This window comes from Canis aureus, chromosome 20 (assembly GCF_053574225.1).
Source record: "Canis aureus isolate CA01 chromosome 20, VMU_Caureus_v.1.0, whole genome shotgun sequence".
Classification (NCBI taxonomy): domain Eukaryota; kingdom Metazoa; phylum Chordata; class Mammalia; order Carnivora; family Canidae; genus Canis; species Canis aureus.
In genome coordinates this window covers 48,139,891-48,153,883 of record NC_135630.1, presented here as the reverse complement: position 1 = coordinate 48,153,883, position 13,993 = coordinate 48,139,891, and the positions used below count along the sequence as shown (strand labels likewise).

The following is a 13,993-nucleotide window of genomic DNA, read 5'->3' as shown; positions in this document are numbered from 1 at the left end:
CTCACTGGTGATAGAAAAGCAGCTCACAGTGTGTCTTTTATACCAGGTCATATAACACACATAGATACTCTAGGAGTGGCCTAAAATTTGGCAAATACAATTCAATTGACAGGAATCAGTAAGGCTGGACCCAAGAGAAAGAATAAAGTGGTACCAAAAAAGACTATGCCTTAGGGATACACATGGCATGTATGGAAGGACTGAGCTTCCTTCTCAGACTCATGCCTCCTAACAGGAGGAGAAAGCCACGCATTGGAAAGAAACCATTGATCATAGTGCCATTTAATGTCAAGTTAATAAAAGGGACTTGTTTATGTAAGTCATGGTCTGAAAATCAGAGACTAAAAAATGGTACAAAGGTGATTATAAGAAGCCCACTCCTCTAGGGGTGTCTGGGTGGCTCAGTTGGTTAACTGTTTGCCTTTGGCTAGGGTCATGATCCCAGAGTCCTGGGATCGAGCCTGGTGTCAGGCTACCCCCTCAGTGGGGGACCTTCTTCCTCTTCCTGTCACTCCCCCTGCTGTGCTCTCTTGCGCTCCCTGTCAAATAAATAAGTAAAAAAAATTTTTTTTAAAGAAGAGAAGAAGAAGAACACTCCTCTAGGCTGTGAAACAGCCCTGGGGGACATCCTGTAAGTCAGCACAGTGGAGTCTTTTGCACGTGGGCTAAAGAACTACATAAGGCACGTGGGTAGCTACAGAAGGTACACTACATAAAATACTACAAAAGTGCGCCACTCATGGCACATAGCTTTCCATCCTTTCTGTATCTTTACAAATTAGATGTACCACTAGATAACTTAATTGGAACTCTGCTTGAATTTATTTACAGTCTTCGTGAATTCACATCAGAGGGAATAATGGAAAAGTTAACAAATGGCATCAAAGGGCAGTCACTTTCTGCTACTGTCCCAGCTCTTGTCCCAATCACCCCAACCCCAGGCAAAGAAGATGCCTTTACTGTCAGATACAAGGCAGAGAAGTAACTAAACAGAAGATATCAACCCTTTAATTTTGCCACCTCCTCAGAAAATAATGATGGACAGATTCTGTGGCCCAAGAATGAGTAAGCTGTCACAGAAGTCACAATTAAATACTTTTAAGTTGAAGGCCAGTGTAGACATACAGGGATGAAGGAATTTCTTTGCCCAAGGTCTCCTCATGGCCTACTTCTCATATTCCCATGTTATTAAGCTTCCATGTAATCCCTCCCTTTAAAATAGTTCATTTTGTGCATTGACTTTGTGACCAATCTTGAACACCTTACTTTGCCTTTCCATAAGTAATGTTATTCGCTACTGCAGTAGCCCATTCCTTTCCTGAACTTCCCTCCAAGGAACCACAATTAAATCTTCTCCTGCATCAAACAAGAGATGCCTCTAGGTCATTCTGGTTATTCACCCTAAGACTTACATAGTCAAGAACAAGAAGCAAACCACCACGAAGAGTTGCTGTGTCTGTGCCGTCAGAAGGCAATCTAGTCCTTTCTCTCAAGGGTTGATAAGCCTTATTCAGGGAATACATCATATTGTTATATCATCCAGGGAATACAATAAATTCATAGCAACATTTTCCAAACCAAGACTCTCTGGCCCATCTCTCGCCAGGAGTATAATAACAATAGCACATAGTTCTTCTACAGATAACTACCCACTAAGCCTTTCCATGTAAACATCTTCCTCAGGAAAGTTCCTTCTTCACTAGACACTGCTGTAGGTGACTGTGCAGAGATAAATTCTGTCCCTCGAAAGAAACTTTAGGGACCATTACGCTGGAGTCAGATTAGCCTTAAAACTGTGATTTTTTTTTTAATTACATGGACATTCTACCTGCAGTTAGGATATGGAAGGTCTCATTTTTTTTTTTGTACTCCTATTATCTCATAGTTTCAAAGTTTCTAGGGGACTTCTAGTCTTATAATATCACAATCTACTTCAGTCTTTACTTTTCTTTGTATATAAGTATCTATATTTCAATAAAAAGTTACAAGATATGTAAAGAAGATTTGATCAAGAAAATGTGATCCTGACTAATAATCAAGAGAAAAGTCAGTCAATAAAAATAGACAGCTCAAATGCTAGAATTACAAAATAAGACACACAAATATCACTGATAAATTTGTATGGGAATCTACAGGATATTATAAATATAATGAGCAAAGAAATGTGACATTTCAAGAAAGATTTAAAGACTATAAAAGAAAACTAAAATAGAAATCTTGCAACTGAGATGTAAATATTTGAAATAAAATATTGACTAGATGTATTTAAGGACATACTAGACACAACCGAGAAAAAAAATCAATACACTTGAAGACAGAACATTAGAAATCATTCAAACTAAACCACAGATAAAAAGATTTAAAATAATGATTAGAGTGTAACAATATTAAGCAGTCAAACATATATTATCATCCTAGAGAGAAAGAAGAGAAAAAATGACAGAGAAAAAACATTAGCCAAGATAATGGCTGAAAATTTTCCAAAACTGATCATAAACATTAATTCAGACATCCAGGACGGCTAGTAAATATTAAATATAATAAATACAAAGAAAACCACACCCGGGAATACCATACTCAAATGACATAAAACCAAAATAAAGGAAAAGAAATTATATGGGAGAAAAACCTAAGATAGCAGCAGAGGAAGATCCTGGACTCACTCCCTCCCATGGCCACACAAAATCTGCAGTTGTGTATGTATCATTTCCCTCTGAAAAAGATCTGAAGACTAGATGAACAAGTTCTCTGCTATAAAGAATAAAAGAACCATATTGAGAGGGGTAGGAGAGGCAGAGACACAATCTTAGCAAAAGACCTCACCCCCCAGCCCTATGATACACAATAGGGAGGGATCTCACCAGCCCAGTACTTCTCCCAGAGAAGCAAGGGATTAGTTCCCCACATCAGGCACCTCAGTTCTTGGGAGAGGACACGTGAGATGAGCTCCCAAAAATGCCTTGCTTACAAAACCAATGGGGCTGTTATCCAAGGGACCTAAAGTACTATAGGAAACTGAGATTCTCCCTTTAAAGAGCTCACATGCAGTCTCACTTGCCCCAGGATCCAGTGCAAAAGCACCAATTTGAAAAGTGCCTAGACTGTATGTGAAGGAAATACATTTTCTGATCCAGAGGCATCTGCTAGAGAGACAGGGACAGTTGGGGTTCCCTCCAAAGACAGAGCCACTGGCAGATGCCATCTCCATACTCCCACCTACCCTGCTAGCACAATTGGGCACACAGGCTGCAGCGCACTCCTGCTGCCTCATTGGGACAAGCAGAGGCGAGGAGCCGTGGTACTGTCCCACTGCCTTGCTGAAGCTAGAAAGCATGGATATTGCAGTGATCCTCAGCTCCCTGGCGAGGAAAGAGGAGTGCCAGTGGTCATGACATTCTCCTGCCCTCAACCTGGGGCCTGCAGGTGTGTGTAAACAGGGTACTCTTCTGTATCATTTCTGGAGACTGAGTGCACTCCTAATCAAGACATTTCAGAAAGACATAGTGTCTTTCTAAAGCCAGTGAGCGTGCCCCACCCTTACACTCTCCAGCTGCACTGCTAAAGCCAGTGGGTACACACAAACCACAGAGCGTGGCCATGGGGGCTTGTGTTCCCGAGCTGATTCCAGGACTTACTCTAAAGCCGCAATAATTAAGACAATTTGCCCATACCCATTTGGATATGGATAGAAAAATAGATCAGTGTGCTAGAATTGGCTCCACAATTAGAGCCACATACATATGGTTAATTGATTTCAACAAAACTTCCAAGATATTGAGGAAAAAAATGTATTGTCAACAAATAGTGTTAAAATAAGTAGATATTCATATGGAAAAAAAATAAGAGCCCCACCCCTACCTCATCCTATATACCAAAATTAATTTCAAATGGATCAAAGACCTAACGGTGGAGACTAAAAATATAACATATACAGAAGAAAATCATTACAAAATTATCTTTGTTAAGAAATTGCAAGGATTTCTTAGACAAAAACTAACCACATTGATAAAATAAACTTTATCAAAATGTAAAACTTTTGCTCTTCAAAAGACAAAACACAGATTGAGAGAAAACATTCTAATACATATGTATGGCAAAGAACTTGTATCCAAATATATATATATATATATATATATATATATATATTTTAAAGATTTTATTTATTTATTCCTGAGAGAGAGAGGCAGAGACTTAGGCAGAGGGAGAAGCAGGCTCCCTGTGGGAGATCCTGATGAGGGACTCGATCCCAGGACTCTGGGATCATGACCTGAGCCAAAGGCAGATGTTCAACCACTGAACCACCTAAGCATCCCCTAAAAATATTTTTTTAAAAACCTCCTAGAACTCAATAATGAAGAATGAATAACTCATTTAAAAAAATGAGCAAAAGATTTGAACAGATACTGTACAAAAAAAAAATATTCCAGGGGCCAATAAGCATATTAAAAGATGCTCAAAATCATTAGTCATTGGAGATATGCAAATTCAAACAACCAGTGAGAAAAGGCTTCAGTCACACTAAAATAGCCAAAAATGGAAAGACTGACAACACCAAGCGCTAGAGCAGACATGGAATAATCTTCTGGGAAGCACGGGACATGATACAATCCCTTTGGAAAACAGTTAAAAGATAAACTGAGGCATATTAAACTTTTTAAGGGTTTATTTAAGCAAAAATCAACTGAAATTGGGCAGTGCCAAAGCAGAAGTGGTTAGGAGTGCTCTACCAAAGGAGCTCCTGGAGAAATTTTATAGAGAACAGGCAAAGGCAAAATAAGGCAATTACTTATTGGCTATAGTTCAAAGCCTTGTTGGCTATTTGTGATCGGTTGTCCTTAGTTTTCAATTTCGTAGCCTTGAGATATTTATAGGCTAAGGTTTTGGGTTGCCACTGCAGCAATGGAGCCACCTCAGTCTAATGTCCTCCTAATTAATTATTCTAATAATGACTAACCATTTTCTTAAAGAAACAAAAAGATGTTCACACAAAAAATTATATAGGTATATTTGTAGCAGCTTTATTCACAATAGCCCAACACCGGGAATACCCCATGTGACCATCAATTGGTGAATGGCAAAACAAAACTAATAACAAATAAAAAGGAATAACCTATTAATTCACAGAATAGCAAGGATGTATCCCAAAAGCATTACATAGAGTAAATAAAGATGGAAACAAGAGAACTATGTACTTATATGACTATACTATATGACTTAATTTTTATGAAGATGTAGAAGAAGCAACACTAAGCTATGAAAATAGTAATTCAATCACCTCAGAATAAAGGATAGAGAGTATGGGAATTGCCTATAAAGGAGAGTATTGGGGACATTTTGGGATGATGGAAATAGTGTATCTCAAATAAGGTGCCTGTAACACGGGCATATTCATTTGTCAAAAGTCATCCAACTGTGTTTCTTACAATATGTGCATTTTATAGTGAGTAAATTATATTTTAATAAAGTGGTTGAAAATTAGAGAGAAAGAGAATAATAACTAGATATTTTGTTTGCACAAATAGACCCCAGGTTGATTTCCAGATGTGCATCTCTAAACTCTTCAGTCCTTTTGTCTGGGGTCCTTATTATTCTCCAATACTCTGGAAAGGCAATTTCCCATTCAAAGAGTGAACTGGGGAAAACTACTCTAATTGATTTGATCAACAAACCCAAACCCACCTCTATTTAAAGAGAAACCAATTTGAACATTCTATAACTGCATGCAGATCCTGCCTTGCTTGAAGGGGTCTGCCTAGCAATGCCATAACACATAACTCTGTTTCAAATGAGATTGTGGTTACTGAGGCAGAGCAGAAACATTTGCTATGCTTATTTGCATTAACCAATAGTCAGACTGGCCTTGGGGCTCAAAGCTATTTGTGGAAGGCTCTGTGGTCTACTGAGCTGATGAAATGTAGAGGTACGGGCAAAGGGAAGGTGTGAAAAAACAAAGTCGGCATATGTAAGGCAGGATTTTCCTCTCTAGCTTTTTTCCTTTTTGTTCTTTCTTTTTCATTATTTTCACAATGCTACTGAAGAAGTTATATGTACACATGATGAAAATCAGAAAAATAAATCAATAGTGCAGAAGACTACACAGAGAAAAGTAACTACCCCTCCTGCATACACCACTTGCCCCTAGGCCTTCTCTATCTAGAGGCAAAACCTATTACTATTTTCACATATAAAGTTTCAGAAATAGTCGATGTATCTATATTTGCTTAAAAATGTAGCAAACATCATGAAAAGCATGAATTCCTGGGGCCAGGCTGCCTGAATGAGCATCCTAGGCCTATTGTTTCCTACTTGGCGATCTCACTCAAGGCGTGGTCTCATTTCCTTCATTTGTAAAACGTGCCAAATAATCACACCAACTTTATGGGGTGTGATTAGTATTCAGCAAGGCAATCAACAGTGGGTGGTCCCCCAGGATAATGCATATCCCATGTCTTGCTTTTGCCACTTAATGAAGTGCTATGGATGCTTACAGGTCAAGCCATGTAGAGCGTCTCAGCACTTCTGACCTGCTTCTCTTCTTTCCATTTCACTATTCCTTGTCACATCTTTTTTCTCTCCTCCAGGTTGACCACCAGTAGTTTGAGTTGATCTGTCAGCCTTTTTGTTTCATATTGTCAGTAGGTTAACTTTTCCTATCATAAAGCTTTTGATTTTCTTCTGCTGATACTTGTCCTGGCTTCTGTCACTAATATCTGAAACATTCAAAGTATTTTCTTGCCCTTGCCAGAGAGTTACTACTGAGAGAATTTGCAAACCAGGTTCAGACGGTGTGTCAGGATCCAGTTTTTTCTCAAGCTACTTTTCACTTCTTTCAAATATGATATGTACGTGCTCTTAATGCACATAGTCTGAGAGGCTAAATCAGCAGCCTTCTCCTCTATAATATTTGTACTTTTTTACCTAGACATTCCTTAAGTGCGGTATTCTAGTCCTTGGAACATTTCTGCTAATAGTAAGTAACAGATGCTTATAATATGGCTAGTTTCAAACCAACCATTTGGAAACAGATATAGCCAGAAGCACTATGCTTACTGTTGGACAGATAAACCAGGGTTCTCTGGGGACCAAGGCTGAGGCTGGAGATTCTTGAACTACAGCTCTTCATTTAAGGAAAATAGGTCACCATTTTTATGCATTTATTATTATTCTTTAGGCTGGAAGAAGATGCCATTATGGAGAAAAGGCATGGTCTTCATTAACATAGGACCAAAAAGGGCAGGCTCAATGTTAATAACCCTTACCCTTCACAATAAAAGATGAAGTTAGAATCCTAGTGGTGCTTCCATATTAACTTCTTACCCAGGAAATTGGAAAATAAAGGCTAAGCACTATAACCTAAGCTTTGCAATGTTGCCTTAAGACTGCTTTCTTGTAGGTAAAATAAAGAGAATAATGGTATCTACCCTCATAGGGCTTCTGTGAAAAGTAAAAGTTAGAGCACCCAAGCACACAGAAAAAAAAATCACTAAGTACTAGCTATGATCATAAATGTTTGCCAACAGAATCTTCCAGTGATGAGGATTTATCTATTGATCACCTAGGAAAGGAATGAAATGGAGACCTCGGTGTCTAAGTAAAGCTTGGGATGAGGGGCCCCGAAAAGGCGGACTCAATATGAAACAAGCAGGCTGAGCAATAAGTCAGCTGCGATGAAATCAAGACCAGGGAGCAGGTGGGAGCCTCAGGAGAGTCTCCATATTTAGAGGTAGAGCAACCTGGACAGAGTTTCTGGATTACTATCCAATGAAGTAGGTTGAATGTGGGTTGCACACCTTGAGATTAAGTGAATCCCTCAAATTTATGTGGGCAAATCAGTGGCTAAACAGGCTGAGGATTCAGCCCTCCTTTCTTAAGACAAGACCCATTTATCAAACCCAGCAAGGTTCAAGGAGTGGAGTACAGTGGAGGCGATGCTCTTTATTTGGGAGAATGTCAAGGATCAATCTCTCCCTTCATAATGGAGTGAAGGGGAAATGCATTGAGTTGATCCTCTTTCAGGGCTGTGGCCTGCATCTCCTTGCTTGGCAGCCAACCAGCCTCACAGGGCCTGGGTAGGAAAGGGGTAATAAGCCCTCCCCCTCCCCCGTATGTGGAATCATATATTGGAAAGGGGACAGTGGCAGACGACTTTATACCTTTCTCATACACCCGCCCAAAACTTTGCTTATAATTTTTGCAGCCGATCCATTTTTTTGTTCTGTTTTGGTTTTTGGTTTTTGGTTTTTGGTTTTTTTTTTTTCCAACTGATCCATTTTTTCCTTAACTCTTAGTATGCATCTTTTTTTTTTAACTATCAATAAGAATAAGCTCCTGTTTTAAAGATAATACCCTATACTATTCTTATCATGCTTTGATACTCACATATGTTTATATACTGTACATTATTCTTACTTAAACTTATTATTTCTGTAAACTGGAACTGTTCATGCTTGTTATGACTAAACAAGCTAGGAAAATAAAATAAAATAATAAATAAAATAAAATAAAATAAAATAAAATAAAATAAAATAAAATAAAATAAAATAAAATAATAAAATAAAATAAAATAAAATAAAATAAAAAACAAACAAACTAGGTATATAGGCACCTCCATTAGAGTAGAATTTTTTTAAGATTGCATTTATTTGAGAGAAAGAGCAGGAGAAAAGGGAGGGGGAGAAGCAGACCCCTCACTGAGAAGGGAGCCCAATGCAGGGCTCTATCCCTGGACCCTGGGTTCATGACCTGAGCCAAAGGCATATGTTTAACTGACCGAGCCACCCAGGTGCCCTTAGAGTAGATTTTTGTGTTATGTTCTTGGGCTTCAATCTCCTCACCTCCAATTGTGGGGCATTAGTCTCTACGACTCTTCAAGGTCAAAGCCCTGTAATAAATCCAGAGATACACAGATGATAGGTTGATAGATCAATAGATAGGTAATATAGATGATAGATGGGTAGGATCCTTGTGATTCTACTTCTCCTCCTCTCATCAAATCCTAAACTCCTTTCCTGTCTTTTTATTTTGTATGTTGTTCTCCACCTTATCAAATTCAACTAGGCTCCTTAAGGGCAGAAGGATGCATATATGAAGACTAAATACCTAAATACTTAACACAATTCTGGCACATAGGAAACTGAACCAATGTGTCCTATTGTTAACTGTGTGATGCTTTTTCTTATTACATTTAAATGCATCAACTCCCAGGCAGGTCTTCCTAACCTTGTGGAACAATTCATCTTTTAAAACCTAGTAATTATAGTAGTAGTAGTAGTAGTAATAGTAATGTGTACTTATATGGAGCCCACTAAATGCCACACACTTACATACATTACCTAACTGAGTCTTCACAACAACCCCACGCAGGTCACACCAAGCAGGCTAGCTCTCAAGTCTGTATTCTTAACCGCCCTGCTATCCTGCCTTTTAACGCAATGGTTTATTATATATAGATTTTATACTCCCTAAGATGACGCTAATCAAAATTTCTAGTGAATGAAACTTCTATTTTTAGGGCTTATCTTTTTGAGTCAGTCAAGGTCCCAACAGGAAACAGATGGAACACTCAAAATAGGATAACTGCAGAGGATGTATTTACAAAGGGAATGTTCCCATAATGAAGGTGTAGGGGAACAAGGAATGGTATTTTAACCAGCGCCTTAAGAGCAGCTGAGTCCTTATCATTTGATCTGTAGAAACTAGGAGAGGCCAGTTTCTGGAAGTAAGAGGGAGAAAGAATTGCAAAGTGAGCCACTGTGGGAAGTCAAGGTCACAGCCAGTTTGAGATGACATTGAGGCAAGGACCAGAGAAAGAAATACTATGACTTTTCTCTCCCCTTTCCAATCTTTTCTTGGGGTTTCTCCACTGGTAAAACTCAGATGAAAGTCAGACCGGTAGCAGGGGTCCGTTGATGTGGCCTGTACAGATGAGCCTGGTATAATCAGAGAGCAGGGTGGAGAAGGGTGAGAGGACTGGGAGCATGAGGAAATATTCTAGCACAAGTCCACTTTGAAATGTTACCAAATAAAAGGCATGGGGCAGCCCACATGCTCATCACCATCTTCCTCCCTGGGATGTCAAATATTTGCTTTCAAAGAAGATAAAACCTATAAATTGGGTAGCAGTACAAGTTCTCTGCCAAACAATTAAGCTATATCTAATATATGTAAACTTAATTTTAAAATTTCTCCTTCATCATAGATGAATCTCTGCATAATTTCCAAGATACTACCACATGCTTGCGATTCAGTTCTGCTCCAAGTTCATCCTGATGACAGCTGGTTTTTCCTATGGCTTAACTGTGTCTTTAAAAGCAAATCTCCAGATAACCATGTCACACAGAATAAAGAAAGCATTTCCTTTTTCCCCTCACACTGCAACCCTTTGCTTTCTGATATTGGACACATGCCATGCATTTTGCATTAGCTCTGTGGCAAATGTCTAGTGTTACAATCCAAGCACCAGTGCTCATTAGCCTTTTTAGGAGCTTGGAGACCAGAGTTGGAAAGGTACAACTTGGAGAAATAATTCTCAGTGAGCAAGTAGCAATTTGCCAAGCGGCCAAAAACAAAAACAAAAAAACAAAAACAAAAACAAAAAAACAAAAAAAAAACCAAAAAACTGAGGAAGGGGGAAGAGGAAACCCAGACAAAGTTGTCTGAGTTAATGAACCAGAGTCTGAACCCATGACAGCAAAGGAAAAATAAAAATAGGCAAAGAACTCCCGCACAGCACTTGCTGTAAAGAATAAAGAAAGGATGCCATGAGTAGGGTTCTGTGAGCTCTTTCTTGTAAATCCACTGATGCTTTAACACCTATGTTGACAGAGAAAGGGCCAAGTGACTGGGGGGTGAACCTGGACCATCCTGACAGATGGAGGGGAGGGCAGACCATCAGGAAGCCATATCATGTTGCGAGAGGGCTGGATGCCCAGCCTGGACACCAAAGCCTCTGCCCACCCTGGGCAGAAACACCTCCAATTGGAAGGATAGGACATAGCTAATGCCAGTCTCTATTGAAAGACCAACCCATATCTGCTCTAGTCCCACCCTCGTTCAACACACATACATATAATCATGAACACGCCAGGCACACACATCTCATCTCTTAGGACTTTACTTATATCTTTCACGCTTGCACAAATATTAAAAAGTTACATTTTAGCTGAAGCCAAATAGTTATTACAGAATATTGTATGAATGATGAAACAACCGAGCCTTCTGGGACTCTTTGTCTTTATCTGGCATGATAGAGCCTGAGGAATATTTAAGAGTCTTGCCAAGAATCCACTACAATTCTAATCACAACTTCCAATGTGTGGGTGATTTTTCTCACACCACCAAGTGATACTTGGACACCAGCAGTGTCCTACAATTCAACTCAATTCTAACACTCTTCCTGGAGGTAGTGTCAGATTCTAAGGGTTGGGGCTCAGTCAGATTTATTGTTATAAATTGCAATGTAAAATCCACAAAAGCAAGAAAGAGCTTTTTAATCATAGAAGGCTATAGACAAGCTGGAAACTCATCTTACTCACTATTGATGTTTTTCCTGTTCTTAAAAAGATGTGAAATTCCAAAGTTTTCCCAATCTGTTTAAGGAAGCAAATGGTTGATATAATGATAATCTAGATGGGTCTGTTGGTATGAAGAGCCTCTATGGGAATTCTTTTTTTTTTAAGATTTTATTTATTTATTCATGATAGACACACACACACAGAGAGAGAGAGAGAGAGAGAGAGAGAGAGGCAGAGACACAGTCAGAGGGAGAAGCAGGCTCCATGCAGAAGCCCGATGTGGGACTCGATCCTGGGACTCCAGGATCATGCCTTGGGCCAAAGGCAGGCGCTGAACCACTGAGCCACCCAGGGATCCCCCTATGGAAATTCTTTAAAAAAAAAAAAAGTATCATCTCATGAAACAAGAAAGTGGGGCCTTACAGCTCTATAATGAGAACCTTCATCAAAAAGCTAGGTATGTTCTAAAAAATTTTTTTTAATTATAAATAAAGAGCTATGTATCCTCTCCCCTTCCAGGGGCAGGGAAAAGAATTGGGAGCAACATCTAGTTCTATAGTAAGTTTAACAGAGTGCTGTCTTGGTCTCATTTTTATAGTTGGGTGGTCAGCTGCTGTGGCAATAGCTTACAGGTGCCATCACTGGTCTGCAGCTCACCTTTTGAGGGTTGGAGTGCTGGCTTGGGAGCCAACCCTTGGCAGCTTCTCCCCCTCCTGCCATGTATCCCCTGACTTCTCCAAGCCCTAGGCTCGATATGGTGCACTTCCATGCTAAAGGCACCAGCTTCTCCCACATGATGGTTAGAGATGGTGAACTTCAGATGTGGGTTCCACTTTGTTCTTGTGGATTCTAGCTGGCCCTTGAAGACAATAATTTGTTCTTGCTCTTCCCAACTTCATCCAGATGCCCTCTCCACTGCAGCCCAGCTAATACATAATCACTTCGGGCCCAATCCCTGGCATGAAAGGAATAGCCTTACATAGACTTATCCCACCATTTCATCAGGCTTGATCAAACCCCAACTGAGACACTAGACATACTTAGATTTGACAATTAAAGGTACCTTGATTCCTTCCAGTTTAGAAATAAACTCTGGGCAGATAATTCAGTTCAAAGTTCAAGATTGTCTCTTGACTGTCAAGGTATTTCCTTCTCATCAAAGTGAAACCAGAATGCAAGGCACAAGTAATGCACCCACACTGGCACCTCGCTGGTGCAAATTATGGGTCCCTAACACTACTCTAGGCCTCTCGGCATCAATGTATCTACTCACCCTAGAGCACGTGGGACATTTGGATAAGCACACAGAACACTTATGGAACTGAGCATGTGACCCACAACCCTCTCTAAACCCTTCCTTCTGTCAATTTTGCTCTCTCTTCCTGTGCTTGTTGGCCTCAGCAGCTTGCCAGAAAAGAGACCTTGGGGGAACAGCAGCCCTGATGTCCTCAGAGTGTGCTAACTTACCTGGCTGGCTGCTTTATCTCTAATTTTAGGGAAACTGACATCACAGGACTCACTCTCCTCCCTCCCATCTTTACAGATCCTTCTACAAGCGCAGGAAGCTGATGACCTTCCTTTTATTAGTGGAGACAAGAACACTTCTGTTTCATCATATACTTTTCCTTCTCCTCTTATATTCTATGACTTCTATAAAAACTCTATTATCTGAGTCAGTCAGGCTTGGTTCTTATTAGAAGAGGGACGCTTTTGGAATTTAGAAAACCCCCTTCCCTCTCAATAGAGCCTCTCTCTGAAGACACTGTCTCACTGGGACCTATAAAATGCCAATTTAAAACTAGAGTTGAACAATAAGCCCTTTGTTCTAGGCTTCCGTGAGGCAAATAAATAAATAATTGCCTCTGAATCGATGTCATTTAGGTCCTGGGGACAATATAGAAAAAAATACATCAGTATAATATCTCAATATTATTCTAGCATTATACTTTTCAACATTTAATTATCCTATGTAATAGTTTATGATGATTAAAGGTGGAAGTGAAGTAATGAATTTGTATATCCATAGATGCTTAAAAATTGAAAAAAGACCACAAAGTTGGGTGGTTGACTATATATGCTTCTGACAGGAATTGCATTTGGCTATTCACGAGAGAGACTGGAAATGCAAAAGGCTATAAAAGATGGAAGTTTTGTGGGTTTTTTTGTTTTGTTTTGTTTTTCAGGGTACAAACAAGAGAAGGTAGGCGGTCCAAGCTGATAAGGCCCTTAGGAACTGAGGTTGTCTCTGTCCTTTTGTTCCACCACACTAAGTGTGCCTCCTTCATCCTCAAGGTCATACCATCATTCTAAGTACAGCTGGAACTACCGCCAACACATCTGCATTTCAGGCAGGAAGCCAGAAGAGAGACAGGAAGGACAAAAAGACTTTGTCAAAAGTTCCATCTGATGATTGCTCCTTATTGATCACACTTATCTGCAAGGGAAGCAGGGAAATGTAATTTTTCATCTCAAACAATAAT

At 39.6% G+C, this 13,993-nt stretch overlaps 1 long non-coding RNA gene across 1 annotated transcript in view; it reads right to left on the bottom strand.

Annotated features, from left to right (window-relative positions):
- LOC144291782 (uncharacterized) overlaps positions 1–13,993 on the bottom strand; it is a 46,534-nt gene that overhangs the window by 10,618 nt on the left and 21,923 nt on the right. The window lies entirely within an intron of this gene.